This window comes from Solanum lycopersicum, chromosome 12, assembly GCF_036512215.1.
Source record: "Solanum lycopersicum chromosome 12, SLM_r2.1".
Classification (NCBI taxonomy): domain Eukaryota; kingdom Viridiplantae; phylum Streptophyta; class Magnoliopsida; order Solanales; family Solanaceae; genus Solanum; species Solanum lycopersicum.
This window is the reverse complement of record NC_090811.1, coordinates 11,560,830-11,575,827: the sequence shown is the minus strand read 5'-3', so window position 1 is coordinate 11,575,827 and position 14,998 is coordinate 11,560,830. Positions and strand designations below refer to the sequence as shown.

Here is a 14,998-nt window from a genome sequence, read left to right as displayed (position 1 = left end):
AAATGTAAAATTAAACTTTAAAAATTAGTTAAATTGACTTTGTAAATGCGTAATATCACAACTAAAAGGAAACGGAGGGAGTAGGACCATAATGATATTTAATCCCGATTACATTCCCCAATTTATCTAAATTTTGCTTTTATGGGACGAGTACATTCTTTAAAAGCTATAACGCGGTATAAGAAAAATACAGCATTGTTATTTTTGCTAAAAATCACTTCACATTGCAGAATGATATGCGTATTATTTATTATGAATGTGAATTTATGCAGTAACTGAGGTTGTTTTCAGTTTTGATCGATTCTTTGCATCGCGCGAACATGTAATCCTCCAGATATATGAAGTTGGATCATCGTCTTGTAGATGACTGTCCTTAATTCATCAGTCAACTTGAATATAAAGACTCGTAGTAAAACTGCTGCAGTGATCTTCATTTGTCTATAAGCAAATTCTTTTCCTATACATATCCTTGGCCCAGCCTGCGCGTTGTGCATCAAAACATGTTTTTTAATTCATTATGTTCGATAATGAAAGTCATTAGTCTTGTTAATTTGTCAACATATGTATATATGTACAGACCAGGAAAAAGGTAAATTTGAAAGGGCTTTCTTCTTCAAAGAACCGTTTTCATCTCTCTGTTTTATATTCTAGGTGTTTTGATAATCCTCACAAATGCGGGGACCTGGTCCATAGCAGAGTGATCTCGTCTAGATATAAATGGGGTATAGTCGTAAAAGCTGTCATGTCAGGTGGTAGGTGAAAAGTGTTGTATCCTACACCAATAAGAAGAATGGACGAGTTTGTATGTTTCAGTATCTCACAAATGCAGGAACCAGGTACTAGACAGAGTTTCCTGCATCAGATACATAATTGGTTACAGCTATAAAGCTGTCACATCAGATATTGGTGAGGCATCAGTGTACTACACCAATCAGAATGGAGGAGGGTGTTTGTCCAACGGATAATAACTCTTTATGTTTGATACTTTTAGCATGACAAATACCGTATTATTTTCATTCATCCAAAGAAGAAATTCATCCAACAAGCTTTTTCAAGAACTCACAAAGAAGTTTGCAAGGGACGTGGTCCCCGTAAGACTGCGACGTGAAAAAGGTGAAAAGACAGCTGTAAGAAAAGCTGTCACCTCTAATGCGGTAGGTGCACAACTTTTCCAACAGCAGGCCTTCAGCTAATGGGATGATTTCAACGAATTTGTGGTAAATTATATTATCTCTTTTCATCAAAAACAAATTCAAGTTTTGGCAAACAAAGTTTTGCATTTCAGAAAATCCAAAAGCTCAAAAAGCAAAGGCCATCTTTAAGAAGTGTAATTCTAACTAGAACAAGGATCTGATAGAATTACAAGTTATATAATTGTCTTAGGATTATATCTTCCGTGCTTACATTGTAAATTTGTTCCTAATCTATAAAGGATTCAGATTTGTTTTTTAGTTTGTAAAATTCTAAATTAGTTAAGGTTGAGTGATTTAGTGGGAAACATTGTTTTGTTGCTTAGTCAAATTCTAAGTCATCTTGAGTTAGGTGGTTTAGTGGGCGGTGTGGTATCCGCTTAACAAATTCTAAATCATCCGGAGCGTGGTAACTTAGTGGGTGGTGTTGTATCCGCTTAGGCTCTTCAAGGGAAAATTAAAGGCAAAATGCAGATGCTCTTTCATCAACTTAGGCGAGAATGTAGCAAGTGCAGCTTGATGGGAACTCTTGTGGACCAGGAAACATCTTGAAGCTTATAAAAATCTGGCTGAATTAATCAAGATGATGATGGAAATGCTAAAACCTTCTTGAATGGATCCTGCCTGAAGCAATCGACTCCTTCATGACTATCAAAGGGAACATGTATCCTTGCTTTTCAGTTATGTGTGTTTTAGCAAGTTCAGTTTCATACCTTTTGTAGGTATACAGATAAAGAAAAAGGGGATGAAGGAAAAGGGAGGTCAGGACAAATCTAGGCAATGACATTCAAACTAGAGAGAGGGACCTGGTCCTTTCTTGAAGGTTAACAATTTTAACATTGCAGTTTGAATTATGCATGAGAACCATTACAATTACCACATGTCTGTCATTCAATAATTTGACTGTTGTCTCATCTTTTGAGTGCCAAACTGATAACTCATTTTCTCCTTCTTTATATTCCATAGTTTTTTCTATTTCCTAGAAAAATCAAGTTTCCTTCCAAATGTCAGGGCGTTTCGAAATTCTATTTTCTCTTCTTTACAAACACACTTAAAATTGTTAACCCCCTCTATTCTTGCTGGAGAATTCTCTAATGAAAATTTTTCAACTGTGAAGAAGGATCTGGTCCTCCATGAAAAATGAAGAAGTGAAAAGATGATGTTCAAAAAGGGTGAAGTTGATATTATGAGAACTCAAAGTTTTCTGAAGAGGAAGGTGTAAAAAAATTATTTGTTCCTTAATTGTTGATCTATTCATCTTGGAGGCGTTGAGTTGTTTGTTTTACCAATCTTTCTGTTATGAGAAACTCAGGCTAGTGTTGGAAGCTATGACAGTTGCTAGTGTTAACTAGAATACTGAAATGGGTTGTCTAAAAGTCCATCTTCTAAAATAACACCAATAGAGGGACCAGGTGCCAAAACCAAAAAAAAAAATAAAATTGGCAGCTCTGAAAGTTCAACATACATGTTGGGCTGCACAACATGCTGAATGTTAAGAGATGATTCTGAAAATCTTATGCTAAGGGATATGCTCTATTAATTCTATTCGTTCAATCCCTTGCCTCTAAGTCATCCCTTCTCTTCCTATATCTCTATGTAGTCCTCATTACTCCTTTTGGGCATTGTTCTTGTTTTCACTTGTAATCATATTTGCGATGCTTTGATGGCTGATCTTTTGTTTATGGATGAAAAATGTCTTATTTCTACTGACTTGTCTCATTACTTTATGCCTTTTTACTCATGCTCAGTGTTGCTCAAGTGGCCATGAATTTGCTGGAACTATATTTCTATCAACTTGGTTTACTGCTTTAACCCTTTTTTATGATGTAAAAAGGGGGATAGTTGTTAAGGTAAGGTATGAGATCAATGGTATTATAACTGCTTGAAGAAGACATGGCCACATCGATAGAGGGAATCAATGATAGCTACTTGAAGAGATATGGTCATGCTTATAGGAAAATATATGCTTTCTACCTAAAGAGGACCTGGTCCTTTCGATAGGGGGAAGAAGATGTTTGTCATCATCAAAAAGGGGGAAAATGCTATGTTGATGTTTTAATGATTTGACAAACTTTGGAGATGATTCAACTCCAGTTACCCTAAGATTTCTTTTTGATAGGGGAAAATGGTGAATAAATATATTATCATCAAAAAGGGGGAAAATGTTAGTTCAAAGCTGAGTTAAGATGATAGCTCGAACTTGATATGAAGTTTTGATGATTTAACAAGCTTATCGATCTAACAAGGAACCAAATCCTTGTTATTAGAACTGCTGACAATGACATGAATGATAAATTCAGTGTGTATATTTGTGTGCTATCATCAAAATGGGGGAAAATGTTATATTCTAGGTGATTTGATAATCCTCACAAATGAGGGGACCTGGTCCCTGGTAGAGTGCTCTCGTCCAAATATAAATGGGGTACAGTCGAAAAAGTTGTCATGTCAGGTGGTAGGTATCCTACACCAATAAGAAGGGCTGACGAGATTGTATGTTTCAGTATCTCATAAATGCAGGGACCTGGAATCAGGCAGAGTTTCCTTCATCAAATACAAAATTGGTTACAGTTGTAAAGCTGTCACATCAGGGGTTGGTGAGGCGTCAGTGTACTGCATCAATCAGAATGGAGGAGGGTGTTTGTCCAATGGATAATAACTCTTTATGCTTGATACTTTTAGCATGACAAACACCATATTATATTCATTCATCCAAAGAAGGAAGTCATCCAGCAAGACTTTTCAAGAACTCACAAAGAAGTTTGCAAGGGACCTGGTCCACGTAAGACTGCGACGTGAAAAGGTGAAAAGACAGTTGTAAGAAAAGTTGTCACCAATGATGCGGTAGGTGCACAACTTTTCCAACAGCAAGCCTTCAACTAATGGGATGATTTCAACGAATTTGTGGTGAATTATATTATCTCTTTTCATCAAACACAAATTCAAGTTCTGGCAAACAAAGTTTTGGATTTCAGAAAGTCCAAAAACTCAAAAAGCAAAGGCCATCTTCGAGAAGTGTAATCCTAACTAAAACAAGGATTTGATAGAATTACAGGCTATACAAGTCTTAGGATTATATCTTTCGTGCTTATATTGTAAATCTGTTCCTAATCTATAAAGGATTCAGATATTTTTTTGGGTTTGTAAGATTCTAAATCAGTTAAGGTTGACTGATTTAGTGGGCAACATTGTTTTGTTGCTTAGTCAAATTCTAAGTCATCTAGAGTTAGATGGTTTAGTGGGCGGTGTGTTATCCGCTTAGCAAATTCTAAATCATCCGGAGCATGGTGGTTTAGTGGGCGGTGTTGTATCCGCTTAGGCTCTTCAAGTAACAGGTAGATTACTTGATAGTGATATTAATAACTTTTTCTCACATTAGTTGTAATCGGGTTTCACTTTTGCTTGAGAAGATTAGTGAAGATGGTTGTAAATCCTGTGCAACAGGTCGTGGTTTTACTCTCTTGAGCAAGGAGGTTTCCACGTAAAATCATCGTGCAAATTTTACTTACAGCCATTTACTTTCTGCATTTGTTTAAACTACCGTTCTTGCTGAGTCAAGGGACCTAGTCTGTTGACGTATAGTAGATGTTGACCACTGTCTCTGCTTACATTTTGTTCTTACTGTGTCAAGGGACCTGGTCCACTGACTTTTAGTGGGCGCATCCATTCCAACACTCTGGCTTAAACTCCCTTGTATCATCACCCCATATGTATTTCATCATTCCCATTGCGTATGGTTGATACGCCACCATATCCCCTTTATTCACATTGTATCCATCTGGAAGTAACAAAATTTCCCATTCTACCAGAATATGTATGTCCATAATTTAGACTTAAAATAACACATTATGATGTTCGTGAATGAAGAGATCGAGTTTGAGTATTTACCAATGGAATACAAGGATAAAGTCTTAATGTCTCCGAAAGCACAGTTTGTAGATAGTGCATTTTATACATGGCTTCTTCATTTAGATGTGATGCTAAATCTGAAATTGTTGTACCAATATTAGATTTTGTCGCGTCTTTAATCACTTGTGCTACTTTCTCCTGTACTTGAGGATGCTTGCATAAACTCCAAATAAACCAAACGAGTGTCGTTCCCGTTGTATCTTTACCAATACCCATGAAGTTTACAAGTATATCTCTCAAGTACTTTGGATTTGTTGTAGAATAGTGCCAGAATCTTGACAAAATGTTTTCTTCTTTTCTCTGTTGTACAGTTAAAGAATTCACATCGATGAATACAGTAATTGTTACTCTTTCTATCTCAATTTATATTATTTAGTTTGACTTGACACAAAATTTAAGAAAGAAAAATTGTTGAGATGTAAGTATTCATAGAGAAAAAATAAAAATGAGTCGAACAAATTGAAACAGAAGGAGAACTAAATAAAATTGGTTACTGAGGAATCATGTGAAAGTTGTTCTGTTTTTGTGTTGATCAAATTATATATACTTGTGGAGGATTTGAGCACTTCTCTTGAACTTAGCTTCGGATCCAATATTAAGAAACTTTTTGATCTTCATAAAGAGATCGATGTATCGCCAGAAACTCAATTCACTCACTTCATCAAGGGCTCGGATGAATCTGTTCGAGCCTTCTTTATTAGAACGACACACACTCTCCAGCTCAATACCAAATGCTAATGCTACTTGAAACAGTGAATCCATAGATGACTTCAGAAGCAGATTCTACATAGATTTTTTTTTTATGATTACGTATGAAATAGTAATCTACTTGATAATGTACGAATAATGAGTGAAGATTACTTGAATGTCTACTGTGTTGTTAGAATTTGCAGTTTCGTTCATGATGTTAGCAAGTTTTGCTGCATTTCTACGAAAGACGATACTGTTAACATCCCTCAAAACTCTTTTGGAGAAATCTGGACTCGAAAGCTTTCTCTGTTCTTTACATTTATCTCCATCCATCCTGCGAAAATACCATCTCCATAATAGTATTCTAAAACATCATTCCCCATCAGATTTTTCAAACATATAATTTTATGTTTTGAGTTAAAAATATTTGGACGTTAATACAATTTTAATAAACACTGCAGAGAACAATTTATAAAACGTATAATATAATATAAGCTTTATTAACAAATAATATATTTATTACACATTTTAATACATTTATAAATTCATTATGCAAACTGAAGAAACCTTACCCCAGACCAAGAACTAGGTTCTTGTAAGTTGCTTTTAAGTAAAGACACAAACACTTATTGAATTAAAAATCTTCCTCACTCAAGGAAGGAAAAACCTCGTTTTATTAATTCAACTATAAGATTTTGTGTCTTTACTTAAAAGCAGCTTACAAGAACCTGGTTCTTGGTCTGGGGTAAGGTTTATTCAATTGGTATCAAAGCAGGTCTTTTCGATAAAAGATTCACACCTTGAAAATACTCAATGGTAGCACCACCTACCCCACAAGAGGGAGCTTCACAAACACGACCCCAACTGTTCAATGGCAAATATTATGGATGGTGAAAAATCGTATGATGGACCATCTTATTGGCAAAAATCCTGATCTATGGGGAGTAATTCTAGATGGCCCAACCATACCTATGAAAACCGCAACTGATGGAATCACCAAAATCCCAAAGGAAAGAAAAGAATGGAATGCTGAAGACAAGCTTGCAATCCAAAACAATGCCAAAGCCAAGAAAATTTTGATCTGTGGCATAGGACCATACAAATACAATCGAATCTCGTCCTGTCAAGATGCCAAAGCCATATGGGAAACACTACAAACCGCTCATGAAGGAACAACACAAGTCAAGAAGTCCAAAATTGATAACTTGAACAGGCAATATGAGCTGTTTAGGATGGCAGAAGGGGAGACTATTCAAGACATGCACACCAGGTTCACCTCCCTCATTAATGAGATGTACTCCTTGGGAGAGATAGTTCCTAATGGAAAGGCAATAAGGAAACTCTTGAGTGTCCTTCCTGAAACTTGGGAAAGTAAAGTCGAGGCTATCACTGAAGCCTGCGACCTAGACTCACTGGCCATGGATGAGTTGATTGGTAATCTCATCATATACGAACTCAAGAAAAACCAAGAAAAGGAAATTGGAGGAAAAATGAAGGAAAGGAACCTGGTTCTAAAGGCTACTACATCAGATGATTTTGAAGATGAAAATATTGCCCTCAGTTCACAAGAATGCTAAAGAGAGGGCAGGCCTTTCAAAAGAAAACTTCTCAAAAACCATATGAAAACACTAAAGACCAGGTTTGTCATAAGTGTGGGAGCCCAGATCACTTCATCAAATTTTGTCCACTTTGGGCGTTAAAGCAGAAAAAGGCAAACTTTGAGAAGGGCAAAGACATCAAGAATGATAAGTACATTCCCACAAACAGAAGAATGACCAATCAAGAAGCGGATCTTTCAACTAGAAGAGCCTTTGCCGCTATGGGGGACTTATCTGAAAAAGAATTTGAGGATGGAGGGTTCGAAAATCAGTCACTACTTGCAATAGAACAATCAAATAAATATGATTTTCTTGCACTCATTGCTGAAACAGATTTTGAAGATGATGAAGATGATGACAATTAAAGCAAGGTAAGTTTTCATCACATCAAAGTAAATATTGAATCATATTCTAAAAAGGAACTAGAGTCCTTATTGAGTACTCTTATAGATGCATATCAGTCTGTCAAATCTGAAAGAGAACAAGTGATGGAAAACTATGCATCTTTAAGAGAAGTCAATGACAATCTTGAGAAACACAATCACTTTCTTCAAAATAAATTAAAATAAAATATTAAAATCTCAGAGTTAAGTCACAAGGGCAAAAACTCTGCTAGTGAACTTCAATTAGCTCTAGAAGAAAAAATAAAATTGTTAACCATAAAATATAAAGCTTTAACATAAAGGAATAGGTTGTTACAAGAAAATCTTGATCATACCAAACTGGATCTGGAAAGAAAGCTTAGATGGACCAGGTCCTCTGAAATTTTAACTCAGATTCAAGAAAAGCAAACCACTAGTCGAAGTGGGATAGGTTTTAAAAAATAGAATAATCTTGTGTCACACACTATTCACATGTCTAAAAGTTTATGCACTCATTGTGGAAACTCAGGTCATTTAAAGAATCAATGTAAAGCTTTATTTGAGGCTTTTCAGAAAAATGTTAAGTTCACCAAAAAGGAAAAGACTGATACGGCTAAGAACCTGGTTCGAAATAAAAATGCTCCAAATAAAAGGTTTTCTTTGCCTTTATGGGCTAGAAGAAATCTAATTCATCCTTTTACTTACATAAAGGGGCCCAAGGAAATCTGGATTCCCAAGACTAATCTTTGACTAGTGTTTCAGGTGAAGGTGAGAGGGAAAAGACCAACTTGGTACATGAATAGTGCATGCTCCAAAATGGTGCAAAAAATGGTAGAAAATTTCCTCTCGCTCTTTGATTTTCAAGGAGGCAGTTTATTCCTTGAAAAGGATGAGAAAAATGAAAAAAAAAGTTGAAGAAAGTGACATGATATCAAGCATCTTTGATGATGCAAATTTAGGGAACACTGCATATGAACCTGGTTCACAGCTAATAATCATTGATGCACCTGCAACATGAACTACTACTTATCTATGGTTCTGGAGATTTGATGAATATTAGAGCAATCGAGACAGTAAGAGTATGACACACATTTGGGGGAACTTTGTTGTGTGAACATGGTCCTTGTTGTTCATTGGAAGGTATTAAATATTGACAAGGGTTGGTTCTCTGTGAATCAGCTTGAGATTCATTTGATCTGGGAGAATATGATGATGCGACATTTTTGTGAAGACCTTGAATATGAAGAACTTGAGAAAAATCAGTCAAAGCATGGCGTTATCGAAACAAGTTGATGCATTATCATGATTTCCTTTAATAATTGGCTAGTAAAAGAATAATCTTACGCTTGAGTAATTATACAATGAATATCTGCTAACTCAACCTCGTACTGTAACAGGTACACACTCAAGTCACATCTCAAACAATGCTTAGAAAGTTTGCGGATGTTATCTCTACTCTTTGCTAACACCATTAAGTAAATCACAGAGAAACACAAAAAAAAAGGAAACCTGGTTTCTCTGTAATACTCAGGTATGTACCATCCTTTTTCAAATGCATTAATTTCCTGAGTTTGGGTCAAACATAAGCACTAATGAACCTGGTCGATCATCAAAAATTCAACTTTCATAAAGATCACTAAGAACCCTCTTTGATAATAAGCATCGTTCAATCCCAAACTGCTCTAATGATTAAAATCTCAGTATTGAAGTCACTCATGCTTTAATTTAGGGGGGACCTTGCTTTACCACCCACATCTGAACCAGGTTTATAAACTCTAAAATTGATATTTCATCCATTCCAAGTGTATAACTTGTCTATCTCTCAGGGGAATAATTCTCACAGAAATAAATTGTTGCTTGCTTTCATTATTGATAAACACATCTCTTTGTGCACCAAAATGTGATGAATCTCTTACTGGTAGTTGGTACTCCTTCAAAGTTGTCATCAAGAAAAAGGCTATTAAAAAAAAGTAAGAAAATCATGGAGGAATGAAAATGTTACGGAGTAGAGTTAAAAAAAATGATGATGTATTTCATGTTTCTCTTGATGAAATTTCACATTCTAAGAAAACTGATCAGAATAAAGAAGCTGGTGCACAATGGGCATACTGAATTTTTTTTATCAATGGCAGTAAACATCCCTTTCTTCCTCACTTTAGTAATCTTTGTCACAAGCCTTATCCTCAAATTTTATACTTTTTTGACTCTTTGATGTGCTTATGTCTGTCTCATACTCATGATATTATATGTTTTTGATTAAGGGGATAAACTGGTACATATTTGTTTATTTTGTTTCTCATTGAAGATCTTAATTGTGTATGAGTGTAAGATGACTAATATCCTCAGATTAACTAACCATTTTGTTAGCAGAAGTGTACTTGAAAGTGTTTCCCAAGTGGCTATGAGTTAAAAATGATATTTCACTTATTGAATGTTATTCGAGTTCTTTGGTTATTGATTTTCAATGATGCCAAAAGGGGGAAATTATATAATGTGGATAGACATATGCATAGTTTGTCATCATCAAAAAGGGAAAATTCTTGGGGAATGAGAAAACATGAAGTTTGTAGTTTTGATGGATGACAAAGAATTGAAGGTTTTGGAAATCTGTTAACTAGAGTGTTTGATGCATTTGAATTACCATTGGGAGAAGGCAAGATTTTAACTCGTGCAAATATGTTCACTCAAACCATTCTTGCTGATTGTGGCATTCCCATGGAGTCGAAGCAGGTTGCAACTGCGTCTCCATGTACATCTGGTCATGTTGCTCAGTTGCTCAGGGAACTTAAAGTAGCTGAAGAAAAGTATGCCACTCTTGAGTCAGAAAACCAGAAGTTACGTGCTGAACTTGACACTTCAAATGCTAAAATTCACAGGTTGAAGGATCAGTTAGTGCAGCAGCAACTTGCTAACAATGCAAGAGTTGACAGAGTTCTGGATATGCTGGCTTCTGCTTCAACTAAGTCTGGTCAACCTTCACATTGAAAAAGCATCTTGTTTGAACCTGATTCTCTTAGTTGTTTAAACTTATTATGCTCAACTGGCTGGGCTTATAGTTGCTATCGATGTTGATTGGATTTGTTTAGCTGCTGTTGGACTCTTTTTGATTTGTCAAAAGGGGGAAGAGTATTTGCGCATGCATCACACAGAAAAATTTGTTTGTCTTCATCAAAAAGGGGGAATATGATAGAATATGATAGAATCGATAATTCATGTTTTGATGATAGACAAGAAGCGCAAAGAACAGTAGCAAATGTACGCAGCAAAAGAAGCCAAGCTAGAGTCCAAGATCGAGTAAAATGGAGTTATTTGTCAAAGCCAAAAATAATATATTAAAGGTACAAGTTGATACAAATAAGGAAAACCTTAAATATATTAGTAAGGAAGGAAGTTGTATATAATAAGGATTGTACTTTAAAAAGGAATCCTTGGTTAATAATAACTTCCTTACCTTATCTGATAAGGAGTGTACAAGGCAAAAGAAACACTATAAGAAAAGCACGTTGCAGATGAAGAAAACCACGACTTCACATAGAGAGAAAAAGGAGAATTATTCATCAAATTGAAGTCTTCAAGATTGATAGATTTGCTACGTTTAAAGTGTTCTTGAGTGAGAAGGTTTTTAACGTGTAGAACTGTTTTATTATTTTGTTCTTGATTGTAATTTACAGTTTATTGTACAAAGGGTGGGTTTGGCTCTTTGTAGGGTTGAGTGTTAGTAAGAGTTGTAACAAAAGGTGGGTTTGGCCTTTTGGAGAGATCGATTGGAGTCAATCGAGGGAATAGTAGAGATAAGACTTTTGATTATTGAGTTTTAATCACAAAATCTTATAGTTGAATTAATAAAACGAGGTTTTTCCTTCCTTGAGTGAGGAAGGTTTTTAATTCAATAAGTGTTTGTGTCTTTACTTAAAAGCAACTTACAAGAACCTGGTTCTTGGTCTGGGGGTAAGGTTTCTTCACAAACTTTCTTAAAAAATAAGCATTATATGTTTTAAAAGATTTATAATACATCTATTGTGAATGCATAATTCATTTTTTATATATAGGCAGATTTATCATAATATTACCATATATTGCTATAAAGTATAATAAATCAACACTATCACTAAAATCAGTAATTATTTATTAAAAAATATTCAACCAAATTACTTTGTCTTTTTTAAAATTATACTAATATTTAAAGATATTTTGATAGATTCAAACATGTCTTTAGTTTAAAATGACAAGATTTATTTTTTTAAATTGTCAAATTAAAAGTTGACCAACAAACTGAAATCGAATGAGTAATTTATCACATTTCAGAGAGCTTACGTTGCTCAGACTCTTCAAAAATGTCGACAGTTGCTTATTGAATTCTCCAAAAATAGTTTATTTTTGAAGAATCCGACATGAGCGCAAAAATAATTTTGAAAAGTCTGGACAACTTAGGCGGAGAGACATACCTTTCCATAGTTATCAAAGTTTGTCTTTAAAATGTACTCAATCGGATCAGAAGTATATATCTCTCTTCTAAAGAGACTCTCCAATCTATAAGTTTTGTATTTTGCAGCAAGACTAGTCATATGGTCATGTATCCTATCAAAGTTCATTAATTGCTTCAAAGTGCTATCACCAATTGGATGATATCTTTTTCTTTTTTTCTCGACATTACTACTGCTCATTTAAGAATAATAGTACACTAATTATGACAAATGAAAGACAAAAAACTACAAAATCCATATATGAAAATCTAGTTTAATTTTTTTGTTTTTATGGTGTAGGACATTTTAATAAAATAGGGTATTTATATACTGAATAATTTCTTGATTTCATCTTTAATGTCAAATGCGATTTGTCTTTAATCTTCTGTCTTTGTCTTTAGATGAAATATCAAACCGAACATTGCCTTATTGAAAAAAAGTCTAATCTTTGTATATCAAGAGGAAGAGGTAGACATAGACAATAAAATCCATTAAAAATTGAGTTAATAACCCATCCAAATTGATTCCTTGTCAAAATACTTCGAATTTTTCTTTAATTTGATAGGTTACATATAATAAAGAAAAAAATGATTTTATTAAGTATCAAAATATTTTTAAACAAATAAAATAACTAAAACATAATAAAAATTAGTTTGCACTGAATCTGGACCAGTTTTTTTATTCATTACCTGACCTGAAAGTGCAAAAATCTCTACTACACATCATCAAAGTGTTCACTTCTTTTTCGCCAGGTTTCATTCAATTTGTTGTGGATGGAAAAACCAGCAAGCTACGGCAGTCGGATTATCACTTTACACGATATCGATCGGAAACATCACTTTACCATGTATCGAGTCATTAATTTACATGATGTATGGATACAACATTTTATGTGAAGTGTAGAGACATAGGTGATGAATCGGGCCTTGAGTTATGTATCTAAAACACAAACTTGGTGTATCCGTATGTATCTAAAATCGAAAAGGGATGCATCCCGGATATTTGCGATATATCTAGATTCACCAAATTTAAGGATTTTTGTAATTTTTTTAAAAAAATTGAGATAAGATGTAATTAATTAACTCTCAACACTATAAAATTTGTGTAAAATCTACAATTTAAATTGTATTGAGTTTTGATCCGTTTATCATACTACCCATCCAAATTTGATCCACCACTAAACAATATTTACCTCGGATTGTAAATGTAGAATATCGTATCCAACTATGTGACAAAATGAAAGAAAACAAAATATACGAAGCATACAACTCAAAATCTGTACATCGGTGTAATAATATATATAATTTATAAATATCTTACTGTTTTATTAGTGTTTCCCATTTGATCTGTTTTTCTAGTGGACTCGTTTTCAATTAATAAAAGAGTAATTAAGGTAATCGGCAACTTAAGATAAATTTTTGGAAAATATTTATTTTATGAGTATCCAACCCTTGTCGATCTATGGACGATATTGTCGCTTTTTTGGCTTCTTTGCATATTCCGCACACCTTAATTATTCTCTGTAACTATCAGATTCCATCGTTATAGAAATGCCAATGAGAGAAAAATTAGGGCCAATTTTGTGTTAGGATTTTTTCAATTCTGTCCAGATTTGGAGGAAATCAGAGTCGTCAAGGCGTAGGAAAATTTTGTAGCATTTGGATAGAGTAAATATGAAGTCAATTACATAAGTTAGATAACTCAATGAGGAATCCGTACGACCTTATGCAATTGAATTTGGATAAGCAAATATCCGGAAATTAATCTTAGCATTAAGGGTATTTTCTGAGTGTATGAGGTTAAGGGTGTGTTATAAAAAGGGGAAATTGAAATATCCTTAAAAAGGTTTTGTCTCACTTTGGGCCACTGTAGCGGGATTAGTGCCGCTGCAGCGACGCCGCTACAACAGGATGGGTGCCTCTGTAGCGGACGAGACGAGACTGAAAATCGTAGAATTTTGGGGGGAGTTCACTGGTTCGAAAATGTCGTTGGAGTAATGCCGCTACAACAGGATGGGTGTCTCTATAGCGGGACAGGCGCGAATAATGTCGTAAATAAAATCCCTAAACAATCTTATTTTATACTTTTAAACTTTTAAACTTTTAGAGTTAAAGAAAGACCCCTGATTTATTCCAACTTGTTTTCACCATTCATGAAGCTAAAGGTAAACTTTTTCAATCAGTAAAACGTAATAGAATGGGTCAATATTTACGGGGAAGGGTTTCTTGATATATTCATGTTGTAATTAACCCTAATTTGACTAGGTTGAATCATGATTTTGATCAAGGGTTCATAGAATTGTTAAGTAACCTGGGCAACTAGCGATTGTTTGTTGATTCTCATGTTATTGTGATTTTTTGTAGACGAAGAACAAATAGAAGAATCCCAAAAGGGAAGAATCATGTTTCTTAGGGTTTCAAGCTTGTTTCGAGGTAGGTGATGGTTGTGATTTCATGATTGTGTGATGTATTCATGTTCTTGCTTCATTATGATATTGTACATATATTAACTTTGCAATATTGATCACGTTGGTTGTGAGATAGATGAATAATATATCCATGAAATTATGTTGCAAATGTATGATCCTAATGATGTACTTGTGTATGTGATTGTGGTGTGTTTATGGGATCGAATTGTCACGTTTCAGCATAAATATTGGATCGAGTTGCCACATTTTGGCAAGCTAACTGAAACCGGGTACCACGCTGGTGCACTAACCGTTTGAGTTTTGATTTCGTGAGAGAATCAATTATGTGTTAAGCATTTGAATTGTATTGTAGAATTGTCAA

General features: G+C 34.5%; 1 pseudogene; it reads right to left on the bottom strand.

Annotated features, from left to right (window-relative positions):
- Nucleotides 1-287: 287 nt before the first annotated feature.
- On the bottom strand, nucleotides 288-12,410 carry LOC101266309 (cytochrome P450 704C1-like; annotated as a pseudogene).
- Between the last annotated feature and the right edge of the window lie 2,588 nt (nucleotides 12,411-14,998).